Source organism: Pan troglodytes, chromosome 13, assembly GCF_028858775.2.
Source record: "Pan troglodytes isolate AG18354 chromosome 13, NHGRI_mPanTro3-v2.0_pri, whole genome shotgun sequence".
NCBI classification, from domain to species: Eukaryota; Metazoa; Chordata; class Mammalia; order Primates; family Hominidae; genus Pan; species Pan troglodytes.
The window spans coordinates 121201426-121218914 of NC_072411.2; the positions used below are offsets into that span (position 1 = coordinate 121201426).

General features: G+C 47.4%; 1 long non-coding RNA gene across 1 annotated transcript; it reads right to left on the reverse strand.

Annotated features, from left to right (window-relative positions):
- Positions 1–8886: 8886 nt before the first annotated feature.
- Positions 8887–17467, reverse strand: LOC134808013 (uncharacterized). Its single transcript, XR_010149885.1, has 3 exons — positions 11511–17467; positions 9991–10107; positions 8887–9245 (listed from the first exon to the last, which is right to left on the reverse strand). It is a non-coding gene; the product is annotated as an uncharacterized LOC134808013 (long non-coding RNA).
- Between the last annotated feature and the right edge of the window lie 22 nt (positions 17468–17489).

The window sequence follows — 17489 nt, forward strand, 5'->3', positions numbered from 1 at the left end:
CCAGGTAGTATGATGCCTTCAGCTTTGTTCTTTTTGCTTAGGATTGCGTTGGCTATTTGGTCTCTTTTTGGTTCCATATGAATTTTAGAATTTTTTTTTCTAATTCTGTGAAAATGTGCTTGGTAGTTTGATGGGAATAGCATTGAATCTGCAAATTGCTTTGGGCAGTATGAGCATTTTAACACTATTGATTCTTCCAGTCCATGAGCATGGAATATTTTTCCATTTGTTTGTGTCATCTCTGATTTCTTTCAGCGGTGTTATCTTGTTGGACAGATTTTTTACCTCCTTGGTTAGCTGTATTAATAGGTATTTTTTGTGGTTATTGTGAATAGGATTGCATTCATGATTTGGCTCTCAGCTTGACTGTTGTTGGTGTATAGAAATGCTACTGATTTTTGTACATTGACTTTGTATACTGAAACTTTGCTGAAGATGTTTATAGATCTAGGAGCTTTTGGGCAGAGACTATGGGGTTTTCTAGGTATAAAATCATCTGCAAAGAGAGATAGCTTGACTTCCTCTCCTCCTATTTGGATGCCTTTTTTCCCTTTCTCTTGACTGATTACTCTGGCTAGGACTTCCAGTACTATGTTGAATAGGATGAAATGTATTTAAAAGAGCAAGTTGGATAGAGGAATAGATATGTGATAAAGCAAATATAGTAAAAGGTTGATTATAGACTTGAGGTGGCAAATAGATGTGTTTTCACTGTACAAATCTCTCAATTTTTCTGTATATTTGAAAGTTTTCATAATTAAATGTTGGTAAAACAAATAGCCACACAAATGAACACTGTGCATCCACTAAAAAATGTTTTAGGCCACGTACAGTGGCTCACAACTATAATTCCAGCACTTTGGGAGGCTAAGGTGGGAGGACTGCTTGAGCCCAGAAGTTTGAGACCAGCCTGGGCAACATAGTGAGACCCTGTGTCTACAAAAAAATTTTAAAAATTCACTGGACGTGGTGATGCGCCCCTGTAGTCCCAGTTACTCAGGAGGCTAAAGAGGGAGGATTATTTGAGCTCAGGAGGTGAGGTTGCAGTGAGCCATGATTGTGTCACTGTACTCCAGCCTGGGCAACAGAGCAAGACACTGTCTCAAAAAAAAATGTTTTAGTAGACTATTCCAACAGAAAGATTTATATAAACTGAAAAAAGTAGGGTTCAAAACAGTAATTACAGTTTACACTGCTTTATTTATGTGCAGGTGGAAGAATGTACACTGGGAACAGCACATGCAAAAGTCCTGGGCAGAAGCTGGTCTGGAGGATTTGAGGAACTGCAAGGAAGCAGCAACGACTAGAGAGGCATGAGGGAAAAAAAAGGCAGTAAATGAGGTCATGAAGATGATGGAAGGGGGCAAGGTCGGATTAGCTGGTTTGGTTCTCTATTTCTGCATAAGAAACTATCTCAAGTTTTGTGGCTTAAAACAACCACCTTTTTGTATCTCACAATTGGTGGATCAGGAATTTGGACAAAATTCAACTGGGCATTTTTTTCTGCTCTACTAGCATCAAATAAGGTCACTCTGATGTTCACTGGCAGATGGGTTGGTCTGTAGGATTCCACTTGGTTTCACTCTCATGTTTGGTGCCTGGGGGAGATAGCTGGAAGGCTGGGTTCAGCTAGGCCCCTCTTCCTCTCCATGTAGTCTCAGGGCCTCTCCATGTGGTCTCTATTAGAATAGCTGGATTTCTTACATGGTGTCTCAAGGTTCCAAGAGCAAGTGTTTCAAGAGACAGGAAATAGAAAATGCCAGTCTTCTAAGGCCTGGACACAGAAACAGACACAGTGGCACTTCTGCCATATTTCTAGTAGAGACGGGGTTTCACCACGTTGGCCAGGCTGGTCTCGAACTCCTGACCTCAGAGATCCACCTGCCTTGGCCTCCCAAAATGCTGGAATTACAGACATGAGCTACCGCGACTGGCCACTTCTGCCATATTTCATTGGTCAAAGAAGTCATGGAAGGGGAGATAGCAATATACCTTTCAATGGGAAGAGTGTCAAATAATTTGTGACTATCTTTAATCTACCAATAGGCCCTTGTAGGTCATAGTAAAGACTTGGGATTTTCCTCTATCAGAGATGGGAGCCGTTGGAGGGTGTTAAATAGAAGAGTGACATGATCTGGCTTTCATTTTAACAGGACCACTCTATCTACCATTTTGAGAAAGCACTGCAGGTAGGGAAGAAGTAGGAAGAACCGTTAGGGGGCTATTGCAATAAACCAAGCAAGAGATAGTGGTGGCTTGGGCCAGGGTGGAGGCAAAGGAGGTAGTGAGCAGTGGTTGAATTCTGGATATATTTTGCAGGCAGAACCATACAGATTTGCTGATGCATTAAATGTGGGTGTGAAATAAAAAGAGGAGTCAAAGATAACTCCAAAACATTCATCTGAGATTTAGTAAACTAGAATTACTGTTAACGGAGATGGGAGCAGCAGCAGGAGCAAGTGGGGAGGGAGTATCAGGAGTTGGTTTTGGCCATGTTGAAATGCCTATAATACATCCAAGTGGAGATCTCAAGTAGGTCTGGTGTTTAAAAGAGAGATCCAGGTTGGAGACGTAAATTTGAATGTCATCAACATATGGGTGAATTTCACCTAGAAAGAGGATACAGAGAGAAGAGCTCCAAGGACTGAGCCTGGAGCCTCCGACTCCATCTTTTCCTCTTGCCAATCCCCCTTGGTGTCTCTGGTCACAAAAAAGTTGATATTTCAGATGTTGCTTCCAGGCCACTGCTCTTCCAGTCTTTTGTGAAAGCCTAAACTAATTAAGATCATGCTGGGGAAGTGAAAGCTGCAGAGGTTTTTGGGAAGAGAGAGGCAGGAGCTGCGACAGGTGAGGGGTGATAACACCAAGCCTAGGAGGGGCCAGAGGCTGGCTTGCTAATGAGCATCAGGAGAGTGGCTCTAAATTAGCTGGGCATGGTGGTGTGTGCCTGTGGTCCCAGCTGCACAGGAGGCTGAGGTGGGAGGATCACTTGAGTCCAGGAGGTTGAGGCTGTAGTGAGCCATTATCACACCACTGCATTCCAGCCTCAGCAAGACTGTCTCAAAAAAGAAAAAAAAGAGAGAGAGAGAGTGAGTGTGGCTCTTATCTAGGAAGAAGGCTACACAAAGAGTCACCCAGACCAGACTTGACCCCTTGGGGTTCCCAGCCTTAGTAAAAAGTTCTGTACTGATTAGATAAATAGACAAGTCTAAGAGAAAAGAGCTCAGAAATAGACCACACAAATGTGGAAAATGTATTCATGAGAGAGGTGGCACTGAAAATCAGTGGGAAAAAGGGCTAATCCATAAATGGTGCTGGGAAAAGAGGCTTTCCATTGTTTAAGAAGAAAAAATCCCTAATTCACACTCAAATAAAAACACATAGCTTCAATAAACAAATGTAAGCCTTAAAACTTTTAAAAACCTTTTAAAGTTCTAGGTTTAGGAGAATATTGATTTCAAATGAGGGAAGGACTTCTAAAATTAGATATGCAAACCTTAAAGGAAAAGATACATAACACGTAAAAAACTTCCACTCATCAAAAGACACTCTTTTTTTTTTTTTTTGGAGACAGAATTTCACTCTTGTTGCCCAGGCTGGAGTATAACGGCGTGATCTCAGCTTACGGCAACCTCTGCCTCCCAGGTTCAAGCAATTCTCCTGCCTCAGCCTCCTGAGTAGCTGGGATTACAGGCATGTGCCACCATGCCCAGCTAATTTTGTATTTTAGTAAAGACGGGGTTTCTCCATGTTGGTCAGGCTGGTCTCGAACTCCCAACCTCAGGTGATCTGCCCGTCTCGGCCTCCCAAAGTGCTGGATTACAGGCAAAAAGACACCATTTTTTAAAAAAGTAACATGTAGCCTAGGAGAAGATATAAACTACATGTAATTAACAAGGGACTGGCATTCAAGATTTATTTTTAAAAAATCTACAAGTTAAAAGAGAAGATAAACCAATCAATAGAAAATAAGCAAGAGGGCTGGGCATGGTGGGTCACGCCTGTAATCCCAGCACTTTGGGAGGCCAAGGTGTGCGGATTACGAGGTCAGGAGATCAAGACCATCCTGGCTAACACGGTGAAACCCTGGCTCTACTAAAAATACAAAAAATTAGCCGGGTGTTGTGGTGGGTGCCTGTAGTCCCAGCTACTCGGGGAGGCTGAGGCAGGAGAATGGCATGAACCCGGGAGGTGGAGCTTGCAGTGAGCGGAGATCGCGCCACTGCACTCCAGCCTGGGCAATAGAGCGAGACTCTGTCTCAAAAAAAAAAAAAAAAAAAATCGAAAGAGATGAACAGGTAGTTAATAAAAGAGGAAATCCCAGATGGTCACAAAAGGAAGAAATACCACAAAAAGATGCTCAATACTAGCCGGGCGAAGTGATTCACGCCTGTAATCCCAGCACTTTGGGTGGCCGAGGCAGGTGAATCACCTGAGGTCATAGTTCGAGACCAGCCTGACCAACATGGAGAAACCCCATCTCTACTAAAAATACAAAATTAGCCAGGCATGGTGGTGCATGCCTGTAATCCCAGCTACTTGGGAGGCTGAGTCAGGAGAATTGCTTGAACCCAAGAAGTGGAGGTTGTGGTGAGCTGAGATTGTGCCATTGTACTCCAGCCTGGGCAACAAGAGTGAAACTCTGTCCAAAAAAAAAAAAGCTCAATTCCAGTAACAGTTGGGAAATGTCTACCTTATCAAAGAGGCCTTCCCAGATGCTATATGAAATAGAATGCTGCCTCCTCCACAGCATTTATTCCTTCAGCAAGTATTCGCTGAATTCTAGGCACTTAGAATACATTTATGAACAAAAAAGACAAATATTCTGGATCTCATATTCTAGTATGTATGTGGTGAAACAAACATAATAAATGAATAAAATTATCTAGTAGTTTAGCAGATCACAAATTCCAGAGAAAAAAATGGAGCAGGGGACAGGAGATTGAGATGAGAGACTGGCGGGGCCAGGGGCAGGATGCAATTTGTGTCTTAGTTAGCTCAGGCTGCCACAACAAAATACTATAGACTGGGTAGCTGAAACGACATACATTTATTTCTTACAGTTGTGGAGGCTGGAAGTCTGAGGTCAGGATGCCAGGATGGCAGGATTCTGGTGGGGGATCTCTTCCAGGCTTGCCTGCTTTGTGTGTACTCACCTGGCAGACAGACAGCAAGCTCTCTTGGGACACTAAACCCATCAGAGGGCCCCACCCTCAGGACCTCATCTAAACCTAATTACCCCCTAAAGGCCCCAAATATCATCACATTATCATCACATTGGGTGTTAGGCCTCAACAAATGAATTTTGGGGGCCACGAATAGTCCACAGCAGACTGATTAGGGTAGACCTCATTAAGATGATGGCTTTTGACCAAAGAGTTGCATGAGGTGAGGAAGTAAGCCTTGCCTGTAACTGGGAGAGGGTGTTCCAAGTAGACAAAGACAGCCAGTGCAAAGCCAAAATGGGAGGCCAGTGTGGTGGGGACAGAGTAAGGGGTGGGGTTGAAGTGGTAAGGGCAGAGGGAAGATCATTCTGGGTCTTGTAAGCCAGTGGAAAAGCCACATGCGATTAATATATATAAATATTAATTATAATATTAATACTTTTATATAATACTTATATCAATATCTAAAAATATATATTTGTTGGCCTTTCCGACTCTACAGGGCAGGGACTTTGTCTATTTTGTTCACTGCCTGGCATGTAGAGGCACTTGATAAATATTTATTTGTTGAATAAGTAAAATTTATATATCACTACAGTGAATTATTGCCCATATATCAGAATGACCAAAATTTTAAACCTGACAATATCACAAGTTGGTGGAGATACGGAGCCATAGAAACTTGCATGCACAGGCCGGGCACCGTGGCTCCTGCCTGTAATTCCAGCACTTTGGGAGGCTGAGGTGGGTGGATCACCTGAGGTCAGGAGTTCCAGACCAGCCTGGCCAACGTGGGGAAACCCCGTCTCTACTAAAAATATAAAAAAATTAGCTGGGTGTAGTGGCACGTGCCTGTAATCCCAGCTATTCCAGAGGCTGAGGCCGGAGAATCTCTTGAACCCGGGAGGCAGAGGTTGCTGCGAGCCGAGATCGCACCATTGCAATCCAGCCTCGGTGACAAGTGACAAGGGCAAAAACTCCATCTCAAAAAAAAAAAAAAAAAATGAAAGAAAGAAAAAAGAAACTTGTATGTATTGTAGGGTGTAAGTTGGTACAACACCTTAGGAGAACAATTTAGCAAGATCTAGTAAAGTTGAATATGTATACCCAATAACCCAGCAACTCCACTGGGCATATTCCTAGAGAAATGATTGTACATGTGCACCAGAGACATAGACATGTAAAATAATATTTATAACACAATTGTTTGTAATAATAAAAAATTGAAAGCAAACTAATTATCCATCACCAAGAGAACAAATAAGTAAAACTTACTACACTCATACAGTGAAATGTTATGCAGCAGGAAAAATAAAAATCAACAAGGTTATCAACAAAAATAAATCTTACAAACTTAATGTAAAGCAAAAAAAAAAAAAAAAAGCAAGTATTAGATTAATATAGTATGGTCTCACTTACATAAAGTATGAACAACTGGCCAGGTGTGGTGGCTCATGCTTGTAATCCCAGCACTTTGGGAGGCCGAGGTGGGAGGATAGCCTGAGCCCAGAAATTCAAGACCATGCTGGGCAACATAGAGACCCCATCTCTACAAAAGTTTAAAAAATTAGCCAAGCATGGTGGCACACACATCTGTGGTCCCAGCACCTTGGAGGCGGAGGCGGGAGGATTGCTTGAGTCCAGGAGATCAAGGCTGCAATGAGCCGTGATTGCACCACTGCACTACAGCCTGGGCAACAGGTTTTTGAGACCCTGCCTCAAAAACAACAACAGGCCAGGCACAGTGGCTCACACCTGTAATCCCAGAACTTTGGGAGGCCAAGGCGGGTGGATCAACTGAGGTCAGGAGTTTGAGCCCAGCCTGGACAAAATGGTGAAATCCCGTCTTTACTAAAAATACAAAAATCAGCTGGGTGTGGTGGTGAGCTACTGTAATCCCAGCTACTTGGGAGGCTGAGGCAGGATAATCGCTTAAACCCGGGAGGCAAAGCTTGCAGTGAGCTGACATTATGCCACCGCACTCCAGCCTGGGTGACAGACTTCGTCTGAAAACAAACAACAACAACAAAATGAAGAATTTTCTCCTAATTGATAGGTAAAGAGATAGAGACAGTGACAGCTGGAATTCTAAGGTGGCCTCCATGTTTTTTTTTGCCCCACGATACTCCCATAATTATGTTACATTATATGATGAAAGAGATTGTTGCAGATGTAATTAAAGTTATTAATCGGTTGGCCTTAAAATAGGAAATTTTCTGGAAATGTCCATTTTCTGGAAATGTATAGTCTGGAGGGAGAACAAAGTCTCCATACCAACTAAGACAGCATATCCCTCCACCTGCAATAGGATTCGTCTAAAAGTCAGATTTAATTAAAAAAAAAAGTTAAGACACTTCCTCGTACAAATTTGTACGGATTAAATGAATGAATGGAAAAAATGAAAAGATGAATTATGACTGGATGTTCAATTACCCATTGAATTCCACCAGGCGGGATAGAAAAACATTGTCCCATTGCAGAATAATACACAAACTACTTGAAAATAGCCTTGGAGTTTCTTTAAAAGGCAGGTGTGAACCATGCTGTAACCAGGTAATTGTGGTTTGATCAGAGCCCCAATCACTCCTTTGAGAAAGCTCCCCAAAGGCAGTCCAGACAAGAGGTCCTGTAGTCTTAGCCAACAAGAACTCAGGCAGCTTAAAGCTCAAACCCACCTCTGTCCCCATTTCCCCAGAGACACTGTGCTAATAGCCCTGATGATAACAAGCGGCTCTGTGTGGCTACAGCTGCCTATTACACTTGTTGTGGACAAATGTGATTCAGAAGCATGATGGACGGTAAAGCATCAAATTTCTTATTTGAGCAGGAAGCTGATACCTAAGGAATGCAGTCTTGCAGCAGCCCCGAAAGACTTGACAATTGTGCAGGCCTCAGGGAAACGACTTTTCCTTTAAGGAAGGGTCCTTGGAACCTGATGAACTCCAAACACCAGCTATGGTTTGGACTGGGAGGTTTGAGAGGATCAGAACCTGGGTTGTGGTCCACAGTGCCTCTTCCAGATTTTGTCATTAACTGACAACCAGATATTAGGGACTGCCTTCCTCATTTATTCAGACCAAACGTACGCCCCTGAAGTTACAAATTTCCACAAGGAAAATCTCCAGGCAGGAAGTTCCATTCATCAGGATATTTTTGCTTGCAAGAATTAGATTTGCAACTCAAATTACCTTAAGATTAGATAAAAGGTCAGGGGGTGGGGGCAGTGTGGATTTATGGCGTCATACAACTGTATCAGGTTTAGCTGGATCTAGGGGCTAAAATTATGTCAGGAATCTGTCCCCCCCATCTGTTGACTCTGCTTTCCTGTGCATGACTTCAGGTGGCCTTTCTCCATGTGGGGACAAGAGAGTCACCAGCAGCTCAAGGCTTTCATTCCACCAGCTTGACAACCTCAGAGGAAGGAAAGCCTCTCTTTCCCAACAGTTTCTCTAAAACTCCAAGAATTGAGTCTCATTGGCCTGATTTGGGTTACCAGCCCCTCCCTGAACCCTTGTCACTAGGATGGGAGCTGGCAAAGTCTATGTCTTTAATCTATGTCTTGTGGAGGGCTTAGCCCCATGTAAGCCACATGGATTGAGAATGTGGGAGAAGTGGTTTCCCAGGAGGAAGTTAGGGTATTCCTACCATGGAGTGGTGGGGCGGGAGGCTTGGCCAGAGACAACAGTGGTGCTCTCCAGAAAGAACAGGTGGGACCCAGCCATTTCCTAGAGTTTTCTCCTCCCTTTTAATTTTTTTCTTACAGGGATTTCATCTTGAGCCCACTCAAAGAAATTATGATTCCAGGCCAGGCGCGGTGGCTCACGCCTGTAATTCCAGCACTTTGGGAGGCTGAGGCGGGTTGATCACGAGGTCAGGAGTTCGAGACCAGCCTGACCAAAATGGAGAAACCCTGTCTCTACTAAAAATACAAAATAAGCTGGGCATGGTGGCCTGCGCCAGTAATCCCAGCTACTTGGGAGGCTGAGGCAGGAGAATCGCTTGAACCCGGGAGGCAGAGGTTGTGGTGAGCCAAGATCGCGCCATTGCACTCCAGCCTGGGCAACAAGAATCAAACTCCGCCTAAAAAAAAAAAAAAAAGAAATTATGATTCCATAGGTCTGAGGTAGAGCCCGGAAATTATATGTTTACAAAATTCCCCAGGTGGTTCTGCTGGGCAGAGTAGTTTAGGACCCAGTAATCTAGTGGATGACCTTACCCGCCTCTGCTCCCTACTCAAAAGCAAGTATATGTGGGGCTCTAGCTTATAAATTAGGAATGTCTTTTTACTCAAAGGAGGTCAACATAAAGAATTGTCTTTATATTTAGGAACCAGACAGAGGCAAGTGTAAATTAATGAACCTGCTTTGAAGCCCATCCCCCACCCGCCCCCAATTCTGGACAAATAGGAAGTCAACAAAAGGCCCCTGTCTAAGACGTCGGAGCAGTAAGCAGACCTACCACGATCTTCACACAGAAGTTACTCATTAACCCTCATCATGCAGAGGGGGTAGGACCCTTTGTCACTGTGAGCAGGGGGTTGCTGAGGCCTGGTTCTACCTTGGGAACAGTGCTTATCATCACAGCCTGGGGTTGGACAAGGAAGGCCATGCACTGGAGCAAACACAGTTCCAGGTGCAGGAACCAGACCCCAGTTAAAAATGAATTCTGGCCGGACACGGTGGCTCACGTCTGTAATCCCAACACTTTGGGAGGCCAAGGCAGGCAGATCACCTGAGGTCGGAAGATCGAGACCATCCTGGCTAACACGGTAAAACCCCATCTCTACTAAAAATACAATAAGTTAGCCAGGCATGGTGGCACATACCTGTAATCCCAGCTACTCGGGAGGCCGAGGCAGGAGAATCGCTAGAACCTGGGAAGTGGAGGTTGCGGTGAGCCGAGATCGTGCCATAGCATTCCAGCCTGACCAACAAGAGCGAAACTACATCTCAAAGAAAAAAAAAAAAAAAAAAAAAATGGATTCTAACTCTGTGTGCATATGAATTTAGGACAAGCTGGAGATGGATTAGCTGTGATGGTGGAAGGTGGAGGTGGGTGGGCAGGATTAGCCGAGTCATCAAATCCCATTATCTGTAACTGGCCCTAGGACACATCATTTTATTGCTATTTCTCACTATTTTTCATATCTCTGCCACCTATGCTGTACATTCTTTGAAGGCTGGAGCCCTACCTCACACCTTTTTGTGTTTCCACCACCTAGCCCAGTACTGTGTAGGCTACAGTTTCTCAAATAGTATCTGCTCATGTGGTTTAATAATCTTATTGAACATTTTCCTCAAAGCCCTTGAAAAGCAGAACTGACTCTCCATAGAGTCTCTGGAGCTTTGGGGAGACCATGGGGTGTGGAATGAGTAGCCAGAGTACAGCTCCCAGAAAGCACGGTCAGGACTTGGGGCCAGCATGGAACCTGGCCCAGAATTGATACTCAGAGCTTCAGAAAATTAATGTGGCCTGCAGCAGGACCAGAAAAGGGGACCAGTGCCTAATATGCTGTCGGTCTTCATGACCCTAGGAAGCAAATCAAACCACCCCCAGGAACAGTCTGAGTAGCAGTGGGTATGAGCACAGTATCTGAGAGGAAATCACAGATATAAATTTGGGTTTCAGAAACCAAACAAAAAGAAATGATAGTACCACCCTGGCCCTTTAATGAAAAATGTTCTAATAAGAAAAAAAAATGCTAATGGCACAGGTCAGGCAAAGCTTTCCTGCTCTGTAAAAATAATGATGACAGTATAATTTGTTAACATTTATGAACACCATGCACATGTGATATACAAGCATTGTTGAGCATTGCATGATTAAATAAAATCTTACAACCTTATGATGATAGTCCATTTTCTTTTTTTTTGGCCAGTTGGTAGAACTAGCTGAAGTTTTATTTTGGGGGGAAAAAACGGAATTGTTTTGTAGCTGGAGATATGGGCAAAGGAGATGCCCCAGGCAGTAAACTCCCCTGCAGGTGGGCTGAGGGCTAGGGCTGAGCCTCAGGTGGGTCTCCCATTCCCTGTGCTCCCCTGCACAGTGGCCTCCTTCCCGGACTCCGGGGCAGCCGCAGAAGGGGCAGGCTGGGAGGGGCTGCCACAGCTGTTCACTTGGGCAGGACGCCAGAGGACTCGGACACCAGCTTCCCATTTCCCATTGCGGGTCTCGATCTCCCTAACCACGGCCCTGGTGGAGCTGGTGCAGCTGAAGGAGCTGGAGCCGGCACCAGAGCCAAAGCTGGAGCCCAGGCTGTAGCTGAGGCCAAGGGCTTGTGAGGCCCCCGTAGGCTGAGCTCAGACCACCTGCATAGCCACTGGTGGTCTTCTTATGGATACTCACGTTCTGCATCCCAGACTCCAGACGGCTCTCCTTGCCCTCCAGCAGCTTCCCATAGGTGGCGATCTCGATGTCCAGGGCCAGCTTCTGGTACTCACCCAGCTGCACGCCATGTCCTGCTTGGCCCGCTGCATGGCGGCCTCCAGCTCAGACAGCTTGGTGTTGGCATCTTTAATGGCCAGCTCCCCCCACTGCTCAGCATCTGCGATGGCGGCCTCCAGGGAAGCCCTCTGGCCTTTGAGGCCCTCAGTCTCAGCCTGGAGCCTGCTGATGTTCCGGTTCATCTGGGAGATCTGTCTTTGTACAACGCAGGTCATCCCCATGCTTCCCAGCCAGCGTCTGCAGCTCCTCATACTTGATCTGGTACGTGCTCTCAGCCTCAGCCCGGCTGTGGATGGTGATCTCTTCCTACTGCACCTTGGATGGTCCACTTTTATAGACCTCAGAAGAATTAAGAAACTTGCCCCAAGGGCCCCAGGTCATAAGTGGAGGGGCTGGATTTGAACATAGACCGAATGACCTCAGAACCCACATAGGAGACCATGCACTGTCTGTCCCTCTTAAGGTGACAAACATTTTTTGTGCGATTTGTGAATGAGTGAGATTTCTTCTTTGCCCCTCCCTCTGCTGATAAAGGCATCTGAGAAGGCTGGGTGAGGTGGCTCATGCCTGTAATCCTAACACTTTGAGGCTGAGGTGGGCAGACTGCTTGAGCCCAGGAGTTAGAGACCAGCCTGGGCAGCATGGTGAAACTCCATCTCTACAAAAAGTACAAAAATTAGCCAGGCCTGGTGATGCATGCCTGTGGTCCCAACTACTTGGGAGGCTGAGGTGGGAGGATCCCTTGAGCCCAGGAATGAGTGAAGATCATGCCACTGCACTCTAGCCTGGGCAAAAGAGTGAGACTTTGTCTCAAAAAAAAAAAAAAAAGATGTGGGGAGAGATCTGGGTCAGTGAGCCCCTTGTTCTGGCCCAAAGGAGGCCTGGACTCCAGGGTTCAGCCGCTTTCAGGAGGCAGCTTCTGAAACTCTAGGGCCCCTGAGTGACTCCTGTAAATCAAGATAAGAAAGGCCTTCATGGTGGTGAATACAGTCTGGGGACTGAGTACCATGCAGGGGTTGTTGGGGGCAGATGAAAGAAGAGGGCCTGGGGGCAGAGAGGAGAGGGCTGTGTTCTGCTCTAGGGAGCATCTGAGCTAGAGTTCTCGAAGGCCCTTCTTTCCCCCCAGAGCCTCCAGTGAGGTTTGCACACCTTCCTGGGGCTATGCCTGATAGGCAGAGGAAACATTCCATCCAGGGCACAAGGGTGGGAAGGCTGGACTCTCAGAGGGTCTGTGTTCATAGATGAAATCAATATAGAGGAGGAAGGGACAGGATAAGGGATATGGAACTAGATGAAGACCCAGTCACAGTGGCAGTTTCTGGCAGCCACCTGCCTGGTTGAGATGGAAACGCTGATTCCAGCTCCAGCCCCCAGACAGGCTAAGAATATCCCAGAAAAGCAACAGCTACCACCCCCACCCTTCTTGATCTGCTCCTACATCTGTAGTGCTATGCTGGGCGCCAGCGGGGCCTGGGAGGAGAAGGAGTGGGGGACGAAAGGGAGGAGGCAAAAAGGGGGCTTGGTGGAGGCAGAAGGTGAACCAAGACTTAAAGCTTCTGGTGAGTGCTGGGAGGACTGGACAGAGAGAGCTGTTCTCAGGGGACAGTAAAGGAGGTGAAGGCAGGAGCCAGGGAGTTGGAGGGAGATCAGGACAGAGGATGGGAAAGGAAGAAGTGGCCCCCCTTCCATCAAGGAAAGCAGCAGAGCTTATGGCAGGGAAAAGGAGTCACCAGCTCACCCCTGTCCTCTCTGTCCCCTTCACTCTGGGCCCTCCAGCATCTCAGCGTTGGTCCCTTCTCTCCCCACCCCAGAGCATCACATTCCTCATCTGTGCTCCCAGCCCTATTCACTGTTCAAAAGAAACTATATTTGGGCTCCTTAATTAAGTCCTTCTAGCAAACAGCCTGCGAAATGGGAAGACATGAGAATTTGGGTCTCCCTCCTGACAGCTAGCAGCACCTCCTCTGTCAATTCCTCTCTTCTCTCTGCTTACCCCCTCCCCCCTCCACTGTTATCTGTAGAGGGGTTCTGCTCCCCTCCTTTGTTTTAGCCACCCACTTCTCCCCTGGGGTAAGGTCCTCAGGAGAGGGAGAGAAGTCTGGGCTCGTGCATACCCACCCCCTCTGCACACCTCAGGAGCTGAGACTGATGGGCAAGGGAGTTGGGGGTGCCAGGGTGGGGGGGGGCAGCAGGATCCAGGCACTCAGATGCCCAGGCTGGGTCTCCATCCTGGCTGTTTTAAGAACCTGTGTCATCATTAGCCTCTTCGTAGGGGCCCCTACAGGGAGGTGCAATGACCTTGGTTTCTGGGGCCTTTGATGTTTACTGGGGATATCCTGGGCCTCAGCCATCTTGCCCTCCTCTTCTTTGCCTTCTCACCTTTCAGGGGCCCCTCTAAAGCTTGGAGGGACCTAGGGAGATTTACATTGCTGAGAGCCTAAGCTCTCCTCCCCTTCATCTCCTGGGGTGAACCGCAGAAGTGCAGGCCTCACATGGATGCTGTGCACACAAAGACTGAGCCCATCAGACAGAAACAGATTAGGGAGAAGCAGACAGGGCTGGAGCTGGAGAGTGAAACAGATTCACAGGACAGATTTTGTTTAGAATCAGAACTGTGGAGTTGAAAGAGGCTTTAGGAATCCTCCTCTAGTCCATTTCCTAAAATGTTATCTTGTTCTTTTAATATTCATTTTTATCTGATAATAAGAGTCAAATCCATAGAACCCTTGCATTTTAATATGATGAAACCGAGTCCCAGAGAGCTGAAATTACTTCCCCAAGGTCATACAACTGGCAGCCATAGACTAGGACTCCCGTGTCCTGCCTCCCAGACTATGGCTTCTCAGAAGGGAGATAAGAAGAGCAAAAGGGAGGCAAAGTATGAGCAGCATTGTCCGGAGATGTTCTCTTAAAAGATGGGGCCCACCTGCCCAGGTGGGGTGAGTGAGAGGAGCATCTCTGGTGAATCTGATGGGATGCACTCATCAATAAGGCCAGATCCTATCCAGGCTAAAACCTCAGTCTAGGCCCTCCAGTTCTTGGTCTGGGCCTAGAGTATTTGCCTTAAAGAACCTTCAGGAATAACCAGTTATCTGAATAGGCACTGTTCTAGGTAACCTACAGAGCAATGAAGACAGACAAGGAGCCTGGCCTCAGGGGCTTTCCCATCTAAGGAAGTCTGATACAACCAGCACTGCCCCAGAGGAACATAAGGGAGATGGACAGATGAGAAGCAACACAGAGATACTATTATAATGAAGATAGATGAATCTCAGAATATGAACCCAAACATAACCTAACCAGAAGAGTACACTTGCAAATGTGGGAAAGCCACCAACCTTCTATGAAGCCCACCTCCTCCATGAAGTCTTTCTGGTTTCAGTAGGCTTATTCCCCTTGGTCTCCCCTGCAGAAACATAATAACCCTCCCTCTCAGCTCTCAATGCCACCGGCTTATATACAACAGCAATGTTGTTACTCTTTCTGGATCTCTTTGATTAGCTTGTCTGCTTGTCTTTAAAATTCCATCCATATCCATCTTGCACATCTTAGACCCAGAGCCCAGCCCTTATCCAAGTTGTTATGTAGCCACTGTTGCTGATGGGAAGAGGCTGGAAAGGCTGAAGTCAGAAAGAGTATTAGGTCCCTTCCAATCTATCAAAAAAGCTTCTTGGAGGAGGTGGGAGTTCAAGAGCTTGACATTCTGAGAGAGGGTTCTGGCCCAGTGGAAGGAGCTCAGAGATTCCGGAGAGATAACCAGAGCAGGAGGGTGGGGAGCATGTGAGCCAGAAACAGGGTTGGAGGCAGAGCAAGGTGGAAAGTGAGGAAGGGGAGTAGGACCCTCTGAGGCACCTGCTTTGGGGTCCCTGAAGCAGAGGAGGAAATTCTTGGTTCTGACCAAGAGGACAATAGGAGGTCAGAGCTGGGCCGGGAATAGGGTACCACAGTGGTGACACTCTGTGGGTGCTGCTTAGAAGACGTGGTCCTAAATGACCTTAACAATAGGCCTTATGCCAGTGAGGGACTCCTGGGAGCAGCGCTGGAAGGACTCATGTGCCATTTAGATCCACATGCCCAGTGTTTCTGCCAGTGCAACTCAGTCTCTACAGGGCTTGTCCTTAACTACAGGTGAACTGACTATTCCTTGGTTGGCAGATAAAGAGTGACTCAGAACACCTTGTAGGAGGAAGTGGGGCCAATTACAGGAGCTGAAAAGAGGGAACACTTTCAACAACTATGAGGAGAATGAGTTTGGGAAGGTCAGCTTGGGCTGCAAGAAAATAAATATCAGATCCTAGGGAGCAGAGATACCCTGTTGAAAAAGTGCATATTGGGTGCTGAGTTAGGGAGAAGGTACAAGGCTGCATGTGCACAGTGGTAAAGAGGAGGGGAATGGAGACAGGCAGACCACAGGCCTCCAGGAGGGTGTGAGTGACCAGGGGCTGTGGAATGGCTGGGAAATGCTGTACCTCTGGTAGCTGGAACTGCAGCCCAAGTGGATTCTAGAACAGCCTATCTGCAGTGACACACACACACACATATATGCACAAACCAACCCTGAGAGCAGTGGATCCTTGGAGCTATGTTTGTGGTCTGTGAGGAGCATGGAGGTGACTCCAAGGGCAATCCTTAGAATTTACTGAAATACATAGGCAGGGGTTTGGCTCCACATGGAACCCATATGCACCTACAAGGTCCACTTACTTAAGAAGCCTGAAGGCTCTTGTGCTGGGGGAGCCACAGAGAGCAGGCTCCAAGAAGGGTGGACATGATCTAACAAGGCAGACAGAATAGGTCCAGAACTAGCTGTGCTCAAGACCTGCAGGTAAGGCCTGGGGAGTCCAAAATCCAGGGCAAAGGGCTGATGGGTACTCAGGAGGGAACAGACAGACCCAGAGAGAAGTGGACAGGACCCAGCCTAACAGCTTGCTCCTGGGAGTGGGGACAGCTGGAACCTTACCTGCAGGAAGCATTTAATGATGAAACCCACCTCAACCTGGACCCAGGGCTGGGCTGGAGGTTGGTCCAAACCTCTTGGGCTTCCGTCCACACAGGAGGCTCCGTTCACTATCCAAGACTGGGTAGACCAAGTGATCCAATTTCTAGCGTTTCTCCAGGGACCGACCTTATCCATCATCCACCCAAGTATGAGATCTGTGTGTGTTAGTGGGGACAACCAACAGAGAGGAGCTTCCCAGGGACCAGAGCCAAGGGTCTGCCCCACAGGCTCAGTTGCAGAGAATCAGGACGGCAAGCAGAAGCCTCAGGGGCATATTTGAGACCTTGCTGCTCCCCGTCTCCCCCTCAAGCTGGAACTCCCAAGGAGGCGGGTTGTGACCTGCAAGAAGGCTCTGCCAGGACTCCCAAACAGGCAGGGCAGAAATGTGCCTGCTGCAGCCCCCATAGCGACCTGGGGGGTGGGGGGCGAGGTGGGGTCGCGAAGAGGAAACAGACCTGACAGTCACATTGGAGGAGCCAGTGCAACGCGACCCATCTGGGACCTGGGCATCCGGTGAGGGCACTCACTGCTCACACTGGCCCCCCACACAAATTCAAAGGCAGAGGGAAGGAGAGCTGTTCCCATGGTTTATCTGCTACCGCGACCCAGTGCATCAGAACGAGCTGGTCGAGGCCCTAGGATCCGGAGGAGGTAGGAGCAGCCACCACCCCTTCTCAACTCTGACCCTGAGGAGGCCACTCGAACGACGACCACCGCCTTCCCCTTCCTCCGCTCGGGGGAAGGGAAAAGACTCAGGGCAGAGGGTGGGGATTGGGGCGGGACTTGAAATAGAAGTGCGAGAGTCTATTGGTCATTGGAGCTGCCCATCAGGAGTGCAACTCGGGAGCGGATTGGCCGCGTGAGGCGGGGCACGGCGCGGC